At 23.1% G+C, this 16,082-nt stretch overlaps 1 protein-coding gene across 4 annotated transcripts in view; it reads left to right on the top strand.

Annotated features, from left to right (window-relative positions):
* Positions 1 to 16,082, top strand: part of LOC127283034 (5-hydroxytryptamine receptor-like) — a 175,761-nt gene that overhangs the window by 37,384 nt on the left and 122,295 nt on the right. The window contains exon 1 of one of the 4 annotated variants that reach the window (XM_051307686.1): positions 10,668 to 10,773. The exons of the other annotated variants lie outside the window; for them this stretch is intronic. The gene's annotated coding sequence lies outside the window, so the exon portion shown is untranslated. Of the gene's footprint in view, positions 1 to 10,667; positions 10,774 to 16,082 lie in introns of those variants that run through there. 4 annotated transcript variants of the gene reach the window in all.

Raw genomic sequence — 16,082 nt, 5'->3', positions numbered from 1 at the left:
AAAAAAATATAATAATAATATAATAATAATAATAATAATCATAAAAAAATAATATAAAAATAATGATAATAATAATAATAATAATAATAATAGGTGCAATTGTCCAGATAGGACTCTAGCACGCTGAGTATGCGGAAGGCTTGTTGAAAATTCTGAATGGACAACAGGCCATATTCACATCTAAGAACGCGAGAGATTGGTATTTCCATCTACTTCTGCATACCAGACTGAATTAAAAAATGAAAAATCCCCTCTCTCCACCATCCTCTTTCTCTATATTATAGCGGAAAATTAATTTCAATTTCTCTAGAGAAATACCCTGATTGAGAATTCCATAACTAATTCTTTTATAAATAGGTTGTGTTACGTGGAAAAAAATTTTTTCTGGATAATTTTTTTTTCTTTATTTTTTTTTTTAAATTAAAACAGTCGATTTCATAGATATCAATGTGTTTGATAATATTGATTTTTTTTTAATACTAATTTTTGTGAAAAATGCTCTCTAAATCTGAATTACTCTCTAAATTTGAATTAGTAAAAATTTTAACTAATTTGAATTAGTAACTCACTTTTTGCTATTGAATTAGTAAAATTTTACTAATTATTAGTAACTTTGACTAATAATTAGTGAAATTTAACTAATTCAATAGCAAAAAGTGAGTCACTAATTCAAATTAGTAAAAATTTTTACTAATTCAGATTTAGAGAGTAGTAAAAATGTTTACTAATTGAAATTAGTGACTCACTTTTTGCTTCTGAATTAGTAAAATTTTACTAATTATTAGTAACTTTTACTAACAATTAGTAAAAACTAATTCTAAAGCAAAAAGTGAGTCACTAATTTCAATTAGTAAAAATTTTTACTAATTCAGATTTAGAGTGTAACAACTTGGAATATTAAACATTAATCGAAATCAATAATGCTTACATTAAATTAAAAATTTATTATTATAATTATATAAATTGGTGAAAAAAAAAATTTATTGAGAGAAAAATGCTCTTTTTATACACCATTTATTGCAACAAAAAAAAAGGAATTTTCTCTCGGAATATTTTTATGTAAAGAAGGATTTACGTAAACCTTGATAATGGTATTTTATGCAAAATATTCGTAGTTTATATACGTCCAGACCAAATCGTTCAATTGGTCCACTTAAAGAAGCACTCTATATAATATAAGCTGAAGTAAAAAAGCTAATAATATATGGTCAGACATGGTAAAGGAAAAAACTAAAATTTTTTTTTTTTCTCCTTCAAAGAACCGTAATATTTACAAATTGAAGAAAAATATTTTTCAACAAGAATTTGGTTTTTGTTATATATTATTATTTTTTTTTATTCTTTGATATTAATCATTTTTGACAGAAAAATAGAAAAGATATAGGTATTTGCCTTTCTAATTAAATATTTATTTGTTGCAAGTAAATTTTATTTATTTCCAAATAAATATCTGTTTCAAATAGAAGTTTGAATAAAAGTTTTAATTGTACTAAATAAAGTTTTATTTGTCCTAAAGAAACTTTTTTTTGAAACAAATAAGTCTGAGACAAACATATTTTTGTTTTAATTTTATTTGTCTCAAATAAAATATTTCTTTATGGGTTAATACAATAAAGTAAATTAATTAATTAATTTTAAAAAAGAAACAATTTTTTTACAAGTGTTTTTAAATTTTTTTAAAATTTATTTTTTAAATATCGTTCATATGAGAGTATTGTACTCGAATAAACGAATATTTAAAATAAAGACTATGCTACTGATTCATGTGAAGATTTTGAGGGGAAGGATATGCAAATAAGGAAAGAAATATTATTCTGACTTTAAAAGAGATGGAATATCTTTCGTCTTTGCTATCGCTTTTGATATTATATATATATATATATATATATATATATATAAAGATGATCGTGGATTTCAAATGAAGCCAATGATATTTTCCATCTTTTTTTCTTTTCTTATACCTTCCATTTCTCTTTTCAAATAAATATATACGAATAAATGCAAAAAATTTTCTACAGAAATTTTTTTAAAATTTTTTCTTAGTAAATTTTGTAAAATATTTATAAAGCCCCCCTCCTCTTGAAATATATAAAAAAATATATATAATTCCCCAAAAAATATATTTTTATTCCTGAAAAGTTTAAAATACACTAAATTAGAGGAAATTACATTTTGAAATAAACCAATTTTAAGAAAAGTTTAGTAAAATTTTTCAACAGCAATTTTTTTCTAAAGCAAAAAAAAAAAAAAAAAAAAAAATGAACAAAATTGATTTAAAATTTTTTCATTCATGTGAATAAAATGACGGAAATTATCATTAATTTTCTGAATAAAAATCATAGACATTTACTTTCATGCCATGAATGACATATTTCTTGGTACCTATACACCAAAAATAATATGTTGTACGTGAGGATTATTGGCATCGCGAATCACCGAACACGTGACTTTTTCAAACTTTGTAAAATTTCATTGGCCAATTAAAAACTTTATTCAGCACACAGTTGTACTAATTCAGCACGTCACGTGTTCTAAAATCCGATGAGCTAGTATGAAAAGTCAAACTTGTAAAAGAAGCATCTGATTTATGCGCTTCAAAGTTTATGTGTACCCTAGCACATGAAGTACCCCCCCCTCTCTCTCTCTCTTTCTCTCTCTCTCTTTCTAGATGTTGAATTCACTTAGCTACATGTGTTCAACTCTTCAACTATCACTCTCAGGAGAAATACTTTAACCATAGGGAAATCATGATAAAAACTTTTCATTCGTCATTGCAACTAATTTTCATTTAGTTAGTTATTTATGTGAAAATAAATTAATTTTTTTTAGCAAATTAAAATTATTGGTAATTTAGTTTCCTTGTTTATTTTATCGAAATGTGATAAACAATAAGAGTTTTAATTTTTTTTTAATTTACTGTCGCAGCAAACTTTTCCTACGCATCTGGTACTAAAACGTGCATAAGTACTAAGTATTTTTTTAGTACTTAAAATACATTAGTATTAAGGATACTTTCGTACTAAAAATACTTACTACTAAAATATTAAAGTATTAAGGATACTTTAGTACTAAAACTACTTTAGTACTAAAACTACTTTAGTACTAAAACTACTTTAGTACTAAAACTACTTTAGTACTAAAACTACTTTAGTACTAAAACGTAGTTTAGTATTAAAACGTATTTAAATACTAAAGATTTAATACAAAAAGGCACTTTAATACTAAAAATACTTTAGTACAAAAAGTACTTTAGTGCTGAAAATACTTTAATACTAAAATACTTTAGGGCTGAAAATACTTTAGTACAAAAAGTACTTTACTGCTGAAAATACTTTAATACTAAAAATACTTTAATACTGAAAATACTTTAATACTACAAATATTTTAGTGCTAAAATACTTTAGGGCTAAAATATTTTAGTATAAAAAGTACTTTAGTGCTGAAAATACTTTAATGCTAAAATACTTTAGGGCTGAAAATACAAAAGTACTTTAGTGCTAAAACACTTTAGGGCTGAAAATACTTTAGTACTAAAAATAATTTAATACTAAGAATATATTAGGGCTAAAAATACTTAATACTTTAATACAAAAAAAACTTTGGGATAAAAATACCTTAATACTAAAACTACTTTAGTACTAAAAATATTTTGGTACTAAAATACTTGAGGGCTAAAAATACGTTAGTACTAAAATGTACTTTAATACTCAAGGTTTAATACAAAAAAGTACTCCAGTATTAAAAATACTTTAGTACTAAACGTACTTAGTACTAATTTAAAAAAATAACAATTATCCTTTTCTCCGACAAAAACTTTTTTTCACTACTTTTAAACTTTTTTAAGAACTTTTTTTGTGATTACATATAACTATGTCTGACAGTAACTATTCTTTACTACTTACTATAAAGTACAATAAAAAATTTGGAATAAAGTTTTGTCTGGTTGAAATTGGGTTTTACTACTCGTTTATTAACATTTCAAGAACTTAAAACGTACTTAGACAGTAGTTTACTATTGGAATCTAGACGGAGTATTACGTTTATTATTATTATTATTATTATTATTATTATTTCAAAACTACCTCTCGTTCCAATTGCAACTAGTTTTTATATTTTTTATAAAGAAGTGATAAAAAGTTTTTTATAAATTTCTTGAAAATTTTCTTCATCAAGTTTTATTTATATTAAATTTAATTACATTACATCACGTAATATTACATCGGAGAATATATATATATATATATATATATATAGGCAAAGGAGTCAGCAAGAGTAATTTCAAACTCAACGTTAGTTCCTTATTGGATTATACAAACAGACACGACACTCTTGGCTTATATATATATATATATGTATACACGAGGATGTAGAAATCTTGTTGCCAAGTACATTTTGAGTTTCTCAAGTGTAGAGTTCGAAATACATATATTTCTTGTGGTCAGGTCAGATTTATAATAAACGCACGTTATATTAAATATCGTATTTATATACGAAAAATTGTAAAAAAAATATTTATTGAAATTTTTTTTTACATTTTGTTTGAAAAATAAACACTTTATTATATATATATATATATATATATATATATATATATATATGTATGTATGTATAAATATAAATTATTATAAATAAATATTTGTTGAATAGATAAATGAATATTACAAAATTTTGTTAACGATATTGAAATGAATAATTTTGATAATGAAAGGCATTAAAACGATTACGTAAAGGAAGTTATAATTTACAACCAAATTTAATTATTATCGATTAGAGCGAAATCCATTAAGCCTAATTATTCTAATCTGAACCAAGTGAAAATCTATATTGCTTAAATGCGTTTCTATTTAGCAATTGTATTATTAATCCACTGAAATAATATAAATTTTATTTCAATTCTTTTTTTTTTTTTTTTTTGGTATTTAAATAATATTTTATTGTGAAAAATGATTTTCTTTTTATATCAACCATAAAATTTGAAAATAAAATCTTTATCATTTATTAAATTTAGATAAAAAATTTTCAAAAATTGTATCATATGGAAAATTTTTGATAAATTTTGGAATTAAAAAAAAAAAAAGGTATTTCCTTCTTTTTTCCCCTCCAATAAAATCTTTAATCAAACTGGACTTTGCTGATAATCTTGCGAAATTGCGAAGGCGCGGCCCAAAAGAGCGATATCAAGTTTTTGCTTCCAATATCAAAAAATTGCCCCAACAGAATGAGACCAGATTTCTCTCTCTCTCTCTCTCCCAATTTAACGAGGATTGTTCCTTATTGGTGAAGCCGTTCGAAATCTACGTTTTTGATATTATATATATATATATATATATATATATATATATATATATGTGTGTGTGTGTGTAAACGTCTCATACACAATAAGTATATGAACACGAGGATTAGAAATCAGTCTGACAAAAAAAAAAAAAAAGATAAAAGCCATTCTGACGAACAGTGGAGCAACTTTAGAGGTTTCCCTTTCTGTCAAAAAAGACGTCTCAATTTTCAGTTCTTATTTATTCCCGAGATAAAATTAATTAAATTTTATTTATTCTATGTCGAATAAATAAAAACAAAGAATCCATATTTGGTGAGTTTGAGGTTATGTTTATCAATTTAATTAAATTTTTTTATTATAACAAACTCAAAAAATGTAAATTTAATTTCAGTATTTAAATCTGATGAGGCCCGACGTTGACGGGCGAAAGCTCATTTAATTAAGAATTTTTAAAATAAAATTTGGATTTTTACCAAAAAGCAACTAACATCTTGACTAAATTATATATAAATCCAAAAAAATTATCATCTATACTAAAAACAAAGAAATTTTTTTTACAAATTTTGTGTAACAAAAAACTAATTAAATAACTCTCTAAATTGGAATAACAATTTTTGATTAATTTCAATTACTTTTTGCATTTAAATTATAAATTTTACTTATTTGATAGGAAATTTTTGTTTTACTATTAAATTTTACTAATTCGAAAGCAAAAAGTTTAAATATTTATATAAATAATTCAAAATTAAAATTTTTATTCAAATTTAGAGAGTAATAAATATTTTTAATACCCTAATTATGCGGTGTAATTTTTTTGTTACATATTTTAAATTAAGATAAAAAAAATTACACTTATAAAATAATATGGATTTTTAATTTAGTGTGAGAAAATTTTTTATTTCATAATAAAGTATTTTTCTTTTTCTCCCTTCATCTCGTTTAAAAGAGAGACAGATATGGAGAGATAAATCTTAACAATAAATGTGGTTCTCCTTGATTTTTCGTGCAAGGAAAATATATATATATATAGAAATATATAGAAAAAATTTCAACAGTTGAAATAACACTGGGTTGTAATAAAAGCAAAAGGGGATATGATATGCGAATGACGAGGTATAGTTGATTCAGGAAATAAAAATCTCCCTCCCTTTCTCTCATTGGGATATAATATATAAGAGGGCAAGGTGCTAAAATGAAAAGTGAAATGCGGCCTAATAAAATCTGTCAAGAAAAAAAATTCGAAATTTATGATACTCAGTTTTGTGTGTGTGACGTGAAATTTTAACCCTCTTCAATCGAATTCTCTTAAAAACGATTGACAGTGACAACAATCTTCCCCAAATTAGTTCCAAAAAAAAAATCTTGACAAGTTAATCACGACCAATCAATGAAAAAATATTTTTTTAATAAATTAACAAAAAAATTAAACGCAAAAAGTACTTTAATACTAAAAATACTTTAGTACTAAAATACTTTAGGGCTGAAAATACTTTATTACTAAAAATACTTTAGGGCTAAAATTACTTTAGTACTAAAATACTTTAGGGCTGAAAATACTTTATTACTAAAAATACTTTAATACTAAAAATACTGTAAGGCTAAAAATACTTTAGTACTAAAAATACTTTAATAGATTAAAAGGCAAAAAAATTGATACTGCTAAAATACTTTAGGGCTGAAAATACTTTAGTACAAAAAGTACTTTAGTGCTGAAAGTACTTTAATACTAAAAATACTTTAGGGCTGAAAATACTTTAGTACTAAAAATATTTTAATACTAAAAATACTTTAGAGCTAAAAATATTTAATACTTTAGTACAAAAAGTACTTTAGTGCTGAAAATACTTTAATACTAAAAATACTTTAGTGCTAAAATACTTTAGGGCTGAAAATACTTTAGTACAAAAAGTACTTTAGTGCTGAAAATACTTTAATACTAAAAATAATTTAGGGCTGAAAATACTTTAGTACTAAAAATACTTTAGAGCTAAAAATACTTAATACCTTAATACAAAAAATACTTTGGGATAAAAATACTTTAATACTAAAACTACTTTAGTACTAAAAATACTTTATTACTAAAAATACTTTATTACTAAAAATACTTTATTACTAAAAATACTTTATTACTAAAAATACTTTATTACTAAAAATACTTTAGGCCTAAAAATACTTTAGGCCTAAAAATACTTTAGGCCTAAAAATTATTTAGTATTAAAAATACTTTAGGGCTGAAAATACTTTAGTACAAAAAGAACTTTAGTACTGAAAATACTTTAATATTAAAAATACTGTAGGGCTGAAAATACTTTAGTACTAAAAATACTTTAATACTAAAAATACTTTGGTACTAAAAATACTTTATTAGATTAAAAGGAAAAAAAAATTGAGCAAATTAGAAAGTATATAGAATTTTTTTAGTGTTTTTTTTTCTTGCTTAGCTTTCTCTTTCTCATTTTTATGTGCAACATAAATGGTTGACTTTTGTCTTACTTATGGTGGGATTTCTCTCTAACTTCTGTGGCACTTTGAGGAGAAAACTTTAACTCGTAAATTACCAAAATTGCGAAAACTTATGTCAAGAAAAACAAGTAATGCTATATGTTTTTGAACAAATAGACAAGGATAAATTGTACCTAAAATATATAAAAAAAATATACAATAAAAATAAGCACCTTTTCACAACCTTTATATTTATAACACTTATTTTTAGACAAACGCAAAAAAAATGCAAAATTTCACAATTTTTAATTTACAAAATAAATTTTTTTTGATGTATTAACTATATATATAAAATAACAAACAAAATATATAAATTTTAATAAATAAAAATTAGGAATAATTTTCTTTTAATAGTAAAACATTTAAAATATATTTTCAAAAAAAAAAAAAAAATCGGGTGTAAAATTAGAGTTGAACACAAATTGTTTGTAATTATGAGAGTAATTAGGTTGTTAAGTGGGGCTCTCTAGCTCTTTTATATATATATATATATATAGCTAGTGTAAAAAATGGCTTGTTTATTACTGGTAAGCACTTCCTGTGGTTTTGAGTGTTTTATTGAAGTGTGATTAATCAGCTTTAGTGACGTTGTTACTATACGCCTTCAAAGTGTTAATTACTAACCTATTTAGTGCCTTTGCAGTAAACATAGATTCGAATTTGCACAAGGCTTTTACATAAATGAATTATGCATCTCCATTTGGTAGCAGTAAACACCACTGCTAACGATTAAAGACTTTTTGCTCATTGTCCACATATTTACTATTTAAATTTACAATATATACTTTCCCTTTTTCTATCATTCTAACTTTATAATTTATTTTTCAATTTTTTTTTTGTTTTTTGTTTTTTTTTAATAGGTCTTAGTGATTTTTATTTTATTAATTTTAATTAATTATTTAATTTATTATTATTTAATATTATAATTATTTATTTTATTAAATAATTATTATTATTTATATTAATTAACAAATAGTTTGTTGAAATTATGTCTGACTAAAACCGAGTTTTACTACTGAAAACTTTTTAAAATGTAACAAGGCTGATTACAAATTTACTTTCACTACTGATTTTGGTAATTTTTTTAATGCCTAAGTAAACTTGATTTGATTTAGTAATAATATAACAAAAAAAATTACAAAGGCTGACTAAATATTGACTTTTACTACTTATAAAATTATTTAAACAATTTAAAATCTTACTAATCATTTACTTTTACTACTGAAAAAAATACAAATATTTGTTTGACAACATATTTACTTTTACTACTGTTTTCTAATTTCTACTTTATGTTTGACTAAAACCCAGTTTTACTTCTGAAAATTTCTACATTTATATAAAAGCTGACTGAAAATTTACTTACAATACAAATTTTCTAATTTTGACAATGCCTGACTAAAACCGATTTAATCTACTAATAAAATAACAAAACATAATAATATAAAGTCTGACTAAGCATTTACTTTTACTACTGAAAAAATTACAAAAATTTGTCTGACATAATATAAACTTATACTACTGATTAAATAAAAAGTTAAATAGGCTGACTATATATTTATTTGTCCTATTGAAAAAAATTACAAAATTCATTAAGTCTGACTAAATATTTATTTTTACTACTGTTTTCTAATTTCAACTTTATGTCTGACTAAAACCAAGTTTTACTACTGAAAATTTCTAAAATTATATGAAGGCTGACTGAAACCAAGTTTTACTACTGAAAATTTCTAAAATTATATGAAGGCTGATTGAAAATTTACTTACACTACTAATTTTCTAATTTTGACAATGTCTGACTAAAACCGGTTTAATCTACTAATAAAATAACAAAAAATTAGAAAGGCTTACTAAATACAGACTTTTACTACTGAAAAAATTACAAAAATTTGTCTGACATACCATATACTTGTACTACTAATTAAATAAAAATTTAAATAGGCTGACTAAATATTTATTTGTCCTACTGAAAAAAATTACAAAATTCATTAAGTCTGACTAAATATTTATTTTTACTACTGTTTTCTAATTTCAACTTTATGTCTGACTAAAACCGAGTTTTACTACTGAAAAATTTTAAAGTTGTAAAAAGGTTAACTAAATATTTAATTTCACTACTGATTGTATTAATTTTTTCAATGTCTGACCAAAACCGAGTTTAACTACTGACAATTTTTTAAATATAGAAATTCTGACTAAAATTGAAAAAAAAAAATAAAACGTTGAAATATTTACTTGTACCACTAATTAAATTACAAAACTTCACCCTTTGTCAAATAAACGACGAGAACAAAATATATTATAATATATAATTAAACGAACTAAATTTCTCTATTAATTAACATAATTATTATTAATAATTAATTCGCGTTGAAAGAGAATGGATTTTGCCTCGAAATTTTGTTTTTTTTTTTTTTTGCTCCCCTGTTTTTGTTATTCTCATGAAACGGTTATAGGTCTATATATAATATAAATTCGAGGCTGAATTTGAGAGTATTTTTACGATATTCAATGTCGTAAACGAGATAGTTAAATGCAGACAAAGAATTTTTATATGAGCATCAGTTTGATATTTTATTAGAGCTAATTTAATATTTTATGCGCTGCGGAGAGAAACAAAGACTATATATATATATATATATATATATATATATATACTTCGCTTAAATCCCTATACATTCCTTTTATACGCTAAACTAAAAGTATATATCGAAAGTTTTTTTTTGGGAAAAAAAATATAATTGATAAGACGAGTAGCCGAATAAAATATTCATTGGAAGATTCTTTTTTTTTATTTCTTCTCTTCTATTTTGATTATAATCAATAAATTTTGTTATTTTTATTAATTTTGTTTCAGATTGCTTAGCAAAATTTTGATGTTAATCAAGAAAATGAATCGAATCTTCTTGTTAATCAAAACAAAATGGAAGTGATACTGTGAATTTGCACATGGATAATAATTAGATAGGATTAATTTTGAATTATTTCAAAAAATGGTAATTATATAAATTCTTTTAAAATTTCAATTATTTTATAATTAATTTAATTATTCAATAAAAATTATATTATTAAAAATTTAAATTAATATTAAAATCATATTAAAATTTCAACTAAATTAAAATTTAAATTAATTTATTTTCATTTTTTAATTACTTTTCATTTTGGTTTTTTTCGTGAAAAAATACATTAATAATGTAATAAATGTTTAATGATATTTATGTGTTTTTTCATCACAGTAGTAATGCAAAAAAAAACATAATAAAAAAAATTAATTTTCCTTCATTTGAATATTCAAAATTTTCGGCACATTAAATTTGGATCTGATATAAAAATTTTGTATCATTTTTGGTACTTTTAGTATATCATTTAAAAATTTTCATTATATAATTAAATAGAAAATAATTTTTAATTTACTTCAAAAAATAATATGGGAAGGAAAAAAAAATTTCTAAACATTTTTGTTGGGTAATTAAAGTTAAAAAAAAAAAGAATATAATAGCAAGTTTATAAATTATCAGTTAAACGAAAATTCGTTAAAGTCGGGATTTTCTCTACATATATATATATATATTTGAAATCGGATTAAGAGGCCATCGAAGCAGTTGTTCAGAGAAGGAAAGGGGATCAAAGTTTGCTGGTAAAGTTTGAAACTCCATCAAGCCAGGAAAGCCTCAAACCAAGCTTTAGGTGTTCAATTGGTCAGTTCATTTTGGTGATCCCGTTGGACTCTAATTTATCACAAGTGTTGCAATAAATGTCCTATTGTATGTTGCAATACGTTTCATCGGCTAAATGACTCGTAAAATTTGCAATTTAGCAAAACCACATCATTTTGGTTGACATTTTACAACCATTTTAACTCTCTACTCTGCATATATTTTCTCATTTTCCAATTACTATATCTTTTCATATATATATATATAAATGAATACAAATTTCAAATATTTTCCTAATTATTTTTTTTATAGATTAATAACGAAGAAATAATTATGATTTTATCACAAAAAAATTATTTCTCTCTAAATTTAATTATTTTATAAAAATTAAATATTAGTATTATTATTAAAATATTATTACTATTATTATTATTATTATTATTATTATTATTAATATTATTATTATTATTAATATTATTATTATTATTAATATTGTTATAATAACTATTCTTTTGTTTGTTTTTTTTCTTTTTTTTCTTTTTAGGGTTCCGTACTGGGTTCGGAACCCTATTAATATCGGTTTTTTTAAAATCGTGTCCCCCCCCCCCTAGCGGACACACGAATTTATCTGGAGGGCTGAAATTTGGTACACATATGTATTTTCGCGTGTAGATTACAGGAAAAATATAGCGAACCTGATAGGAATTGATTATCATAGCGTTGTCAAGGAAAAATCATGAATTTTTACGAAAAATGCCTAAAAATGACTATGTACCCCTCCCCCCCTAGCGGCCACATCTTTTGACATAAAGAGCTCAAATTTGGCACACTTATGTATTTTAACCTGAAAATTACAGGAAAAATATAGCGAACTTGATTCAGATCAATTTACATAGCGTTGTCAAGAAAAAATCAAAAATTTCGAGAAAAAAATGATTTATTCTCCCTAGCGCACACAATATTCAACCCAAACTGTTCATATTTGCTGTAAAACTGTATTTTTGCGTGAAAAATACAGGGAAAAAATGTAAGCGCGATTGGAGTTAATGATCAATTTTTATGAATTTTTTTTGAAGAAAAATGATAAATTTAAGAAAAAAATGACAAATTTTTAAAACGCCTGACTTAATATTTACTTGTATTACTAATAAAATTACAATAATTTATAGTCTGACTAAATATTTACTTATGCTACTGATTTTCTATTTCAATTATGATGTCTGCCCAACAACTGACTTTTACTACTGATTTTCAAAATTAGCCTTTAAGTCTGACCCAAAACCGAGTTGTACACTAAAAAATTTTTAAACAAAAAGTCTGACTAAATATTTACTTTTACTACTGTTTTCTAATTTCAACTTCAGGTCTGACCAAAACCGATTTGATCTACTAATATAATACAAGAAATTGAATTAAATATTTACTTACACTACTGAAAAAATGACAAACTTTTAAAACGCCTGACTTAATATCTACTTATACTACTAATAAAATTACAATAATTTATAGTCTGACTAAATATTTACTTATGCTACTGATTTTCTAATTCAATTATGATGTCTGCCCAAAAACTGACTTTTACTACTGATTTTCAAAAATAGCCTTTAAGTCTAACCCAAAACCAAGTTGTACTACTATTTTTTTTTCAAAATATAAAAAGTTAGTCTAACACAAAATTTGTCTTACCAATAAAATTACAAAAAAAAACTATAAAGTCCGACTAAACATTTACATTTACTACTGATTTTCAAATTCAGTCATTATGGCCGATCAAAACCGAGTTTTGTCACTAAAAAAAAAATTTTTTAAACAAAAAGTCTGACTAAATATTTACTTTTACTACTGTTTTCTAATTTCAACTTCAGGTTTGACCAAAACCGATTTGATCAACTAATATATTACATAAAATTGAACTAAATATTTACTTGCACTACTGAAAAAATGACAAACTTTTAAAACGCCTGACTTAATATTTACTTGTTCTACTAATAAAATTACAATAATTTATAGTCTGACTAAATATTTACTTATGGTACTGATTTTCTAATTCAATTATGATGTCTGCCCAAAAACTGACTTTTATTACTGATTTTTAAAATTAGCCTCTATGTCTGACCAAAACCGAGTTGTACTACTAATTTTTTTTTTCAAAATATAAAAATTTAGTGGAACACAAAATTTGTCTTACCAATAAAATTACAAAAAAACTGACTAAACATTTACATTTACTACTGATTTTTAAATTCAGTCATTATGGCCGATCGAAACCGAGTTTTGCTATTAAATTTTTTTTTTTAAAGTCTGACTAAATATTTACTTTTACTACTTTTTTCTAATTTCAACTTTAGGTCTGATCAAAACTACTAATATATTACATAAAATTGAACTAAATATTTACTTGTACTACTGAAAAAATGACAAACTTTTAAAACGCCTGACTTAATATTTACTTGTTCTACTAATAAAATTACAATAATTTATAGTCTGACTAAATATTTACTTATGCTACTGATTTTCTAATTTAATTATGATGTCTGCCCAAAAACTGACTTTTACTACTGATTTTCAAAATTAGCCTTTAAGTCTGACCCAAAACCGAGTTGTACTACTAATTTTTTTTTCAAAATATAAAAAGTTAGTCGAACACAAAATTTGTCTTAGCAATAAAATTTTGAGTTGATGATCAATTTTTTATTCAATTTTTTGAAGAAAAATGATAAATTTAAGAAAAAAATGTGTTTTGCAGCAAAAAACGAAAAAAGTTTATCTAAAGTGATTCATATTTTGACGTATTTTTACGTGTAGATTACAAAAAAAAAGTATAGCGAGGATGATTGGAGTTGATTTTTCTAAAGCTGTCAAGAAAAAACTGATAATTTTAGAAAAAATCACGAATTTTCTCCCAATAACGGAAAAAATTTTTATCTAAAGGGCTTCAAATTTACTATTTTTACGTATTTTTATGTGTAGATTATAGAAATAATTTAATAAACATGATAAGAAGTGGAAACAGTGGACTTTTTTCTTAAGTTTATTTCTTCAGTCGTTATAATTCTAAAATAAAATAGGGGGTTCTTTATGTTCATTTTATAAAAATTTGCGTTCCTCGCTGAGAAAGCAATAAATTTCTTTAACTCATTTAAGTGATTTAAATGATTTAAATTCAATTAAAACGTAAAATGTAAATACAATAAAAATATTGCGAATTGAAATAAAATTATGTTTCTTATATTTTTTTAGTAAAATATTTTTTATAAAATAAAATCGAGGGTTCCGTACTCGAAGCGAACTTATTTGGTATAAAAACAAATGTTTAAAAAATATGTGTTGTATGTTAAATAATATATGTGATACAAAAAGGAACAATTTTTTAAAAAAATTTAAGAAAATTGTTCCTCTGGTATAAAAACAAAAAAAAATTTTAAATATGTGTTGTATTTCAATTAATATAAGTGATACGAAGAGGAACAATTTTGTAAAATTTTTTTTCTTTTTTAAATGATTTGTCAGTTTTTTTCCCTTTTATGCAGGTACATATAGCTATTATATTTGGATCTTTATTACATTTACAAGACAAGAGATAATTTGTAATTGTGTTATAAATTTTGAATGTCGCGTTGATTAAGTGTCAATTCTGTAAAGGCTTTTGTATAAGAAAAGTTGAATAACAATAGAGGTGTGCACATTGAAAGCTATTCTAAGAAAGTTTCCATTTTGGCAAACAATATTAAGCACGACAAGATGAATGTAAAGTTAGATGAAATTGTTACTGCTTCAATTGAATCACTTAGAACAAATTCAATCTCCACTTGGAGAACATTAAGAAAGTTTAAAAGGAGAGAGCGAGAGAGAGAGAGAGAGAGAGAGATTTCTTCCTTGTTTCAATCGACTTGTAATTATCAGACAGTCGATTGCAATTTACGTCAATTACTTTATAATTCCTTCTATATTACCTCCAATATATATTTTTTGATCTTTAACAATGATATCAGAAAAAAGAAATATAAAAAAATTTTAATTCTCAAATTTTTACTTTTAAATAAATTTATTAATAATTTTAATTTTTATAATAAATTTAAAAAATTTATTTATTTATTAATATATAAAATAAATAATAATAATAATATTAAAATATTAAATTTAGAACTGTAAATTATTAATTGTTATAGATTAATAAAATTATAATTTTACTTACACTATTTTTTAAAGGAAATAAAAATCTTAATTAGTAGAACATTTTTACAGAAATAAAAAAAAAATTAATCTAAAGAGAAAATTTGGTAATTTATATGGTAATAATAATTTATTACCGATTTTTTTTTTTTTTTTTTTAATATTAACATTATACTTTTCATTGGCAATTATTATTTTAATTATTATGAAAAATTTTGTGAACAATTTGAATATAAATTTCTTCATCATCGACTTTAAAATAAATTGACAATTTTCATAAAACTGTCTATTTTAGGAGTTTAATATTTTCATGAAAAATACAAAAAAAAAAAAGTCATTTATTATACAAATTTTTATATTATAAAATTTGAGTTAAATTTATTTATCGATCATCAACTTTACGTGCCTTATTAACAATTCAACGAGAAAATAATTTTTTTTAAAAAGTAATAAATACAATTAAAAATTTATTTTCA

The sequence above is a fragment of the Leptopilina boulardi genome, unplaced genomic scaffold, assembly GCF_019393585.1.
Source record: "Leptopilina boulardi isolate dan_hultmark-lab unplaced genomic scaffold, ZJU_Lbou_2.1 LbouV2_305, whole genome shotgun sequence".
In the NCBI taxonomy this organism is placed as follows: Eukaryota; Metazoa; Arthropoda; class Insecta; order Hymenoptera; family Figitidae; genus Leptopilina; species Leptopilina boulardi.
Note: the sequence above shows the minus strand (reverse complement) of the source record. Positions and strands in the feature narration are given on the sequence as shown.